Here is a 10,167-nt window from a genome sequence, read left to right on the forward strand (position 1 = left end):
TGTTACACTTAATATTGTCCCAAGAGTTACCCAAACCTTCCTCATTTAAAAAAAAAAATTTTTTTTTTCTGATGCTCTACTTGGGAATTTTTTTCTACCTTGTCTTCCAAATTACTGATTCAATCCTCTGCTTCATTTGACCTACTCTTTTTTCCTAGTGTATTATTTATTTTAGATATTGCATTCTTTATTTCTGACTTTTTTTTATGTTTTCTATGTCTTTTTTTCTTTCGTGCTGCTGAGCATCCTTAGTCATTATTCTAAATTCTATATTTAATAAAAATTTTGTCCTCCATTTAATTTAGTTCTTTTCTGGAGAGTTCTCTTGTTCTTTCACTTTGAGACTATTTTTGTCTTCCCATTATGGCTGCTTCTTTGTGTTTGTTCCTATGGATTAGATAGATCTGCAAAGACCCTGGTTTAGACCTATGTTGGATGCTGCCTGTGACTGGCCCTGAAGAATCTGCTTGGAGCTATCAGCAATCCACAGATTGTAGTTCCCTCTGCTGTGCCTGAGTGTGTGCAGAAAGAACCAAACTGCACACCAAGGTTGACTTTCAGCAGCACAGGGCCTGGAGGAGATTCAGCTAAAGTCTCAAAGCTCCCAGAGATCTGCCTCCACCCATAGGCTTTCTGTTAGGCTTAATCAGTAAAAGTGCCTCCAGCTATACTCCTCAGCAGCTAAGCTTAGGCTCCACAGAGTGAGGTGAGAGGGATTCTTGCAGGTGGAGCTATTGTTTTCTCTAGGCTGAAGCTACATGAAGGAGACTGCCCTGCCAGAGAAAGATGGCTCCTGCAGTATGGGGAGTGAGTGAGCAAAGGGACCCTTCAGCTTTCTCTCCAGTGCCACCAAACCCAGACTCTCCTTATGTGGCTCTAGTCTGCTCTGCCTTCCATTTTCCAGGGCCCACGGTAAGTGGCTGCAAATTAAATTTTGTGAGTTGGCCCTTTAAAAGTCTCTCTTCATCTCTAGTCATTTCTCCCTGGAAGACATAAACCTTATTGCTTTTCACAACAGATGTTATATGGTTTTTGTTTTGTTTTTTTCCAGTTCAAGTGCTCTAGGCTGGGCTTTAGGCTAGAGCCCAACTTGAGGTTTAGACCCTTATGCTGAAATAGTCCTCCAGAACTTCAGCTGCTGTCTGCGAGAGACCAGCCAGCCCTCTCATCCTCTGCACTTTCTACCAGTCTTGGTATGGTGATGTGGTTTTGTCCCAAAATCCTTGGTTATAAACCTATCTCCAGCTAGAGTTCAGTTGGTTATTCTGGATGATTTTTCTATAATTTAGTTGTAATTCCAGTTTGGAACTGAGAGGAGTTTAGAGGATCTTCCACCTACTCTCCCACCATTTTGGATCACTCTCATACTACATTTTTACATTTAAAAAGATTAAAATAAATCACATAAAATAATCCAATTTTCTAATGAGAGGGAGTAGAATTTGTCACCCTAAAATATTTCTGTTTGGGGCATTGATCATTTTAAGCTGGTTATTTTTAAGAAACAAAAGATTCAAGAAGAGTATTACTGTCTAAAATAATTCCGATAGAAAAACTTGCTTCAGGCAGGGACATTGCCTTAGCATAATATGAGCCAGGTGTGACAGATGAGAGGGAACCTAGCAAAATCTGCCTGTTAGACTTCCTTCTGTATCCCATTGTTCCTGGGAGGCCTGGCAAGAATTTGTTAATCAAATGTTTGCTCTTTCTTGTCTACCTATGTTGTGAATTGTCTACCTTCCCTTTTAAGCCCAAACCACTACCCACCCTTTTACTCCTTAGCTCAAGATGGTATATAAATCTCAACTGCCCAATTTGTGCTTGGGTTCTATGTTTTTATGGAACCCCATACATACATATGTAATAAATGTGGTTATTTTCTCATGTTAATCTGTCTCGTGTCAATTTGATTATTAGGCCAGCCAGCAGAACTTAGATGGATAGCAGAAAATTATATTTTCTCTCTTACAATAAGAAGTTTTAAATATATACCTTTTTTATATTATAGAAGCATATGTATGAAAACTTTTGTCAGTTCTTTTTAGGTACTGAAATTTGAGTTGATGCATTATTTTATTACTTTTTTCCAATTGTTCAATAATCAATTCATTTTATTAATATACTTTTGGAACAAAATATAAAAAGTACAGGTGGAAGAGAAATATTACATAATTCCAGATTAAAATAATAACACACTTTGCTTTGTAAAGCAGTACATGTTGATGTTCAGATTTTTTTTTTCCCTCAACTTAAGAGGGAAATTCATATTAAATTTGTTTTTCTCCATCTGTGCAACAGCTCATCCTACTGTTACTGGACAGGAACCAGCCCAGAGTGAGTCTGCCTCAGGCTGGAGTGTGGTGTGTGGGTTCTTGACTTCATGTAAGAAAGATTTCACAATACAAGTCCAGGTGATTTTGAGATTATGTTTATTAAGGTTGGGGACAGTGAAACAAAGGAAGGGCTTAGGGGAAAAAAAAGTAACAGGAGAGAGCCTAGGCGGTGCTCTGCTTTGTTCTGCTCCCTAGAAAAGTTATAGGAAAGGAATGAGCCAAGGCAGGGCTGCTGTTAGCTCAATGGGAAGTGAAGGTCACAGAGACAGAAGTAAGCCAAGGCAAGGATGCTTTTTGCTCACTGTCAATTCAGAGAAAAGGAGGCCTTGGAGACAGGATCAGGGCATAAGCCCAGGTTGAGCTACTGCTGCCCACTGCTCCCTTGGCTGCAAGGCTTCTTAGGAGCCTTAGAGTTTAGGAGGAAATAAAATGTTCATGTCTGAGAAGGTCATGAACATGCTCTAGAGTAATCTCCCCTTGAGTTTTTGACCCGAGGGCTTTTTATCTTTTTGCTGTTGTTGCAGATGAGTTTCTTAGTGGAGGGTCTCAGCAGGACATTCATCAGCTTTTCAGGCTCATTTTTAGTATGCTGATGTGTCAAAATGAGCTCATAGGTGTAACAAACTGGTCAGGCCAAATCATTGGAGAAGGCACGGGAAAGGGAGAAAACCCCAAGGCAAAGCTGAAGATTAGAAGTGGCTTGCCCTCCCTATGAAGGGTGGGCCTGTTAGAGGAGGAAGATTTCCTGAGGCAGACTCAGCAGAAGGAAGCTTGTACAGAGCATGCATGGTGTAAGACTTTGCCCCCTTGCTAAACATGTCAGCCAGAGAGGGACAAAGGCAAATATGACTGACACTGGCCCTCATTGGTTATACGGTGGACACTCCACTGGCTTCCAGAGTACATGGGATTCTGGGAGAGAACTTTTAAAGAAGGCAGTCAGAAGCCCCTCTCTTGCTTTGCCCACATGGGCTGGAGCAACAGATGCCGAGTCAGCTCAGAGCTCAGGGCTCACATGGTCAGAAGTCAGCTCTGGGAGGCAGGGTCCAAAGCTAGGACCATGCCTTGCCAGGCATCAGCCCTTGGGATGCTATGGCTCAGTGCAGCATGGCACATGGGTCTTGGATGCCTTCCGGTCTCTCACCCTGACAGCAGTGCACAGAGGCTGGGAGCAGCACACGGAGGCATGAGCTGAGAAGTTCCTCACAGATTAAGCTTCTCCTCATGACAATCTGGAGTGATCTGGCAATGCACCCCAGACCCTGGGAGAGAGAGAGCTGCTGGAAGGTGAGACAGAGAGAGGTAGACAGAGAGTGGGAGAGAGATAGATAGATAGAGAGAGAGAGAGAGAGAGAGAGAGAGAGAGAGAGAGAGAGAGCCTGAAGCTGGAGAGATGGAGACCCATTAGAATATCAACCCTGGGCTACAGATAAGCAATAATGAGGAATTCTTGCACATGGATTTGGACTTTAATATTCCTAGAGGGGGCTGGTGTTCTGTGTTTTGTGGGAGGGCTTGGCTTGCTCATTTCAGAACAGGATGCTCCCAGCCTCCTCAAATTGGTTACTTTGTTAATTAAAAAAAACTATTTTCTTCCCCACAAATATTCATGTTAAGTATATACATGGCAACAAGTGGCTGGACCCCATGCTGCCCAGTTACACAGGGGAATTTGGGAATATTCTTTGGTCTGTTATACTGTTTCACTTTTATCTTGGATCTGTCTGGCTTTTAATGGGGTTTTTGTTACTTGTTCCCCTGACTTCATTTGTCTTTGGGTTTAGCTGGCACAAATGACATTAATTGGGTCTCTGTTCTCTATTTCCCAGGCCGGAGAGATTTAAGCTCTGTATTTTTTGGTTAGGGAGGAGAGGTATAATATAAACCATTTTCTCTTAAGTGTCCTTGGTTACAGGAGATAAGGTCTCATGATTCACCCACTGGCTGTAAGCTGCTCCAACTGGCCTTGCTTAGTTCTCTTGTCTTTGTTTCTCCATTCCTCTTGCTCAGGAATTGTCCTAGCTTCCTACTATCCTGTCATACTACCAAGGGCAGCATGAATAGAACTTAAGAACTTATTAAGAAATAGCAGTTTAGTAAGGTTTATTTTATCTGTTATTTTCAGGGTATTATATGATCCATGGAAATAAGCATTAATCTGTCCTGCTTTACAGGGCAAGTGTTTGTTGTTGTTATTCACATATAGAGTAGAGAGAAAGAAGGTAGAGATAGTAATGATGGAATGAACTATCATAGTCTTGATGAATCCTAAATGAAATACTTTATATACACCAGCATTCTTTTCTATGGGGAGAATTTGTAATTTTAATAATACAGAAAAATACCATGATATCTAAAAATAACTGGTTGGGCTAGAATTTGTGGTTTCTGGGGCATCAACTTTCCTTAGTGAATTTGTTGCTTTCCTTATAAAATGCAGATTGTGAAGACAAATGAACAACCACAGGAGGCTCAATTTAAGTTTGTTGAGTCAATTCATTTAAATTCAACAAATGTTTATCGAACACCCACTGGGTGTCAACACTTGGTGCTAGAGTAATTGATTCATAGTGGTATGGATGGTTCTCATATAACAGCACTTGCAATATTTTTATTGTCATATGTGTATTTGGATGAGTGTCTGAGATAATAACGATTAAAAGTCTGTAAATTCCTAGAGGATTTATAAAGACAAATAAACAAATGTTGTTTTGTATACTCATAACTATCACTTCTTTTGCAACAACTTATCCTTAGAAAATTGTGCTTTAAAAACAAACATGGAAAGTTCATAATTAGTAACACATGGAAGTCAAGTTTGCAAATTATTTTGAGACTTTACAAAAATGCTGACAAACCAACATCTGCTTCTAGAAATTTCCTGAGACATTCTAATAAATAATAAAAGATGAAGTTTTACATAAAATCATGAAGCTAAATGGGACTTCAGGTTGAATATCTTTATTTTTGTCTTCTCAGAAAAAATAAAAAAGATATCAAATCCTTCACAGAATACTTGCAAACCTCCAAAAGGTGAGGTTTTTTTAAAGCTGTGGAATGATATTTATTTATTTACTAAAATAATATTTACTGAACTCTATGTCAAGCCACTTAATATATCTTCATATAGTCAAAACCCATTAAGCTTACCATTTAGCTGCCAAATTCTAGCTTCTATTACTGAATTTTCTTTTCACTTCTCACATATTATTCTAAAATATTTCATACCTCTGTGCATCTCTTCAGCACCCTCTTAAATCAACTCTTAAATTTTTCTTATAGTTTTTTGCATATGAACTATTCTAGGCATCTAGAATTTAACCAGTATATAGGCTTAGTAGATAAACTTTTACAGTAGTAGAAGCACAAAAACCAGAAGCCCAAGATTTGTATTTTATATTCAGTTTTGTCATATCGATGACTTAGCTGAATTCTAGTCATTGGTGAAAGAAATTACTGACATAGGATGCTTGGATAGTTCAGATCTGGGAGATTAACTTTTGTTAAATGAGGTACCCAGGGGTGGTGAAAAGCAAGAAAATTACAGTTAGACCCTTAAACAACACCAAGGTTAGGGGTGCCAACCCTGCTCTACTCCTACCCCGTGCATTCCCCTGTTGTTCCAGGGTGTACTGTAAGTCTAGAACGGATTGTCAGAAACAGCCATTGACAGCTTTGCCTGCTCATTTGCTTCCTGTGAAACATTGTGGCTGAGAAAACAGGTCTGCTGTCAGGGCTAGGCATGTGGCAAATCCCAAATTTTCACCAACAAAAGCTGTACATGTTTGTTTTTTTTTTATAGAAGGGCCTATGGTGATAAGGTGTCCTCCTGAAAAACCCCAATGCTCAAACCCTCACAACTCAAATACTCCCTACTCTATACCCCACACTCCAGAAAAAGGAATTTGCCACAAACAAGCCAAACATGACAGCAACTTCAGAAGTGACTACATGAAGTTAAACTTACTACAGAAGAAAGGGACTTGTGCTTTTTAGGGGCAAAATTATTTACATATTGGGCATCTCTCTGCACACATTTTCAAAAAATCATGGGAGAAACTTGTGATAAGGACTAGGTTTATTATCGTATGAATGTTTCTGCCTCCTTGCCTACCTTACTTCCCTTCCTTCACCCAGAGGAAATATATAACTTCTTGGATATTTTGTAAATAAAGAAACAGGATCCTGGGAGAGGATGGAGGTGAAAGTGGAGGACTTGATTTCAGAGGCAAAATCAATGAATGTAATAAAGAGCTAGAGGTAGAGGGAGAATTGAGTAAAAAAAAAAAAACCTGGAATGGAAAGAATGATTAGTATAATGTGTAAAAGATTCCAAATCAGTTCTGATGAAAGAATGGATTATTTCAGATGTGTCGCCATAGGCTCTTCAAAACAGAAGAGTAAAGATTGAAATAGTTTTTACTCGCATCAGCCGCTGTCCTGTGTTTCTCTAAATGTGACTGTGCCAATCAGAACCTCGTGCCCCAGGGTTTATGGCTGTACTACAACACTCATTTTATCTGTGTTTCTTAAGGGTAGTTCTGTTTTATTTATCTTTGATTTCTAGTCATCACTAAGTGTGTGATTATTTCAACATTTACCAAGGATTCCACATTGGTTTTTTCAAATACTAAACTTTTATTACAATATTTTAATTACCACTTTCTCTTGAAAGCACTGATATGATTGTGTTAACTTACATATATGACAATATATAGATATAGACATAGGCATAGATTTAGTTAACATATAAGTTTGAATGTAGAGCTTATTCTTAAGAAATACTACAAAGATGATGATATTGTGCCTGGGAAAATTTGTCTTCTACCTCTGAAGTTATACTATTTGGCAGCCACTGTGTAAACAAAGGTATAATACACAGATACTGACATTAAAGGCGTATAAGATTTTTAAATACCTTTTGTTTTTTTTATTCTATATCTAGAATACCATCTAGAAAACAATTTTTAATTCAAAAAATAAAGTTATGTGCAAAGATATTCATTGAGCACTACTTTTGATACTAAAATATTAGAAATATCCAAAATGTCTTAATAAGAGAATAATGGTTAAATTAAATTGATATAGCCTTAAAATAGCTAGAAAATATTTTATGATGCTGCTGTAAAGGCAAGATTATACTAATATACATATATGTGGGTGAAAAAAAGGGTTCTATGGAAAGTAACCTCATGGGTTGATCTGATTATAAATTCCTAACTGAGCAGGTCATGGCAGGCAGTCATCCCCCAGCTTCTTAGCAAAATGTTTATCTTCACTTAAACAAGCTTTGTTCATTGTTTTCATGCATTTCTGCTAACACATCTTTGAAATAAGCCACAACCACCAGTCCCCACCTTGCCTTCTCTCACCTCCATGTAAGCTTCCTTGTTTTCCCTCCTTAATTTCAAACTCATAAAAGAAGCTGCGAAACTTGTATGGTCTGGAGCATTTGAGATCTTGCTCCCCAGCATATGTTGTTAGTTTGGCTCAAGTAAACTCATAACCTTCACTAGGTTTCGGTGTTTCTTACATCAACATAAATAAAGAAGTCATAAATAATCTTAAAGTGTAGGTAAAATTATTAGAAAGTCAAACAGCAAAATGCTAATAGTGGTTTTTTAAGTGTTCCTTAAAGCGGGTTATTTTTTCTTTTACATATCTGTATTATTATATTTCTATTACTATATGCATTTCAAAGCTAAAAATAACTTCAAAATCTTATTATTAAAGAATCGAAATACCATTTCAATTCTATAAATAAAATTTCTTCTTTAAATTTTTCTTATGCCGTATAAGTTAGCATGCACACTTACTCATTCAATCAACATGCATTGAACACACTCTATACATGAAACAGTGCTGGGGACACAAAGTGCCAGGCTTTGAATCAGGCATCTCCTTTGTTGTTTTTGAAATAATAAGAAATGACTTGCCATATAATAGATAATTATATATTATGGAAATTTTTACTAGGGTATTAAAAATGGTGTGTACTGTCTTTTCGTATATGTTGGGAATTAATGTATACATAAAACACAATAAAATATTAATAAAATATATTAGCTACAATTAAGTTCCAAATGAAATTTTAGAAGTAATAAAAAAGCTTGTTCTACCCTCTCCTTTCCCCAAAAAGAATCAAGCTAAAAGACACAGAGAATTCAAGATACAAAAAGACAGCAAACAAAAATCACTCAGGGAGTTTAATGTATCCATAAATTTCTTTCATTATTTACACTCACTCCTTAAATTCAGTATTAAATACCATCTTTAGGTTCATGTCTCCAAGTCTTATATTTCTTGTCTTGATCACTTCCTTGAATTTCAGACAGACCTCCAACTAGCTCTTCATTTTCTCTACTTGAATATGTAATAGACATCTCAAACCTACCATCTTCAAAACTGGGTTTCTGAGAGTTTCCTCCACATCTGCTTCTCTTGCAGTTTTTAGTTCTATGTTCCCAGAGACTCTGGCTAAAATCTTGAGAATCTCCTTTTCTTTCTCTTTTTTTTCAGACACACATCTGATCTGTCAGCAAATCCTGTTGGCTCTACCTTTAAGATATTTCCAGAATCTGACCAGTTTTCTCTACTTCGACTGCTACCACCCATCTCTCACTATATCATAATTTCCCTGTTTCTGTTCTTAATTTCTCTTTATTATTTTCTTAAAACAGACACCAGAGTGATTGTGTCATAATTTAAGTCAAAAGTCTCATCACTATGCAAACCTCTCCAATAATTTCCCACATCACTCAAAGTAAAAGCCTTCACTCAAAGTAAAAGCCTAAGTCCCTCCAAGTCTACAGGGCCCTCAAACTGTCACTGTGATTTGTCTCTCTGCCATCACCTCTCTAATGTCATCATTGTTGTGAAAACCAATGCAGATTCTTTCTGTCCAGCAATCAGAAGGATATGCGAGACAAGGTTGGAATCTCTGACATTTCCTTTATTGCAGCCATTACAGTATTCACACTTGCATCCCCACTGTTCGCTCGCCGCCACTGCTCAGCTCTCACCAGCACTCACCACCGCTCACCATTCGCTCACTGTCTGCTTCTGGAACACTCCCATGGGGGTTTCTTCCCCTTATATATTTTGCATAGACAAAGCCAGTTACTAGCCAAAATATGACACCAATGCTTATATAATTGTGAGTGCACTGCACATGTGAATCTAATTATTATCTCTAAGCAGCCCATGCCTGGGCATCCGGGAGTGAGGGAGCCTGACAGACTCCATTGTCCTCACAGTCACCTAATAACACATTTGTTCACTTTGCTCTGACACACTACTCCAATTGCTACTCCTTAAACATCATGCTCTTACTTCAGGGCTTTTGTATATGTGTCTGTAATTTTTTTCTCTTGATACTCACATGAATCCACCTACTCTTCCTTTTGATCTCCCCTTAGATTTTCGCTTGGCAATGGGACCTTCTCTGGACACTGTGGCCAAATTGTAACCCCCAGCCTCCCACACTGTTTTCCTTTTCTACCTAGCACTTTTATTTAATTATTTTAATGTTTTACACCTTCCCTTCCAATATAAGCTTCAAGAGGGAAGGTATCTTGGTCTATTTTGTTCATTGCTGTATATTCAGTGCTTAATAAAGATGCTTGGCCCATAGTTGATACATAACAAATATTTGTTTTCTTAATTAATGAATTGTCCATGGGATGATGGTGATAACTTGGATAGAAATCTGAGTAGAGTCAACACAGGGACTAAAGAAGAAAACATGCTTACTTAAGAACATCTCCAGAATATAGGTAAATTATTTCTTCCATTAAAACAGATTATAGATGCTGAAAATAAATCAGTATTGGCC

The sequence above is a fragment of the Furipterus horrens genome, unplaced genomic scaffold (genome assembly GCF_987537825.1).
Source record: "Furipterus horrens unplaced genomic scaffold, mFurHor1.1.pri manual_scaffold_2, whole genome shotgun sequence".
Lineage (NCBI taxonomy): Eukaryota > Metazoa > Chordata > Mammalia > Chiroptera > Furipteridae > Furipterus > Furipterus horrens.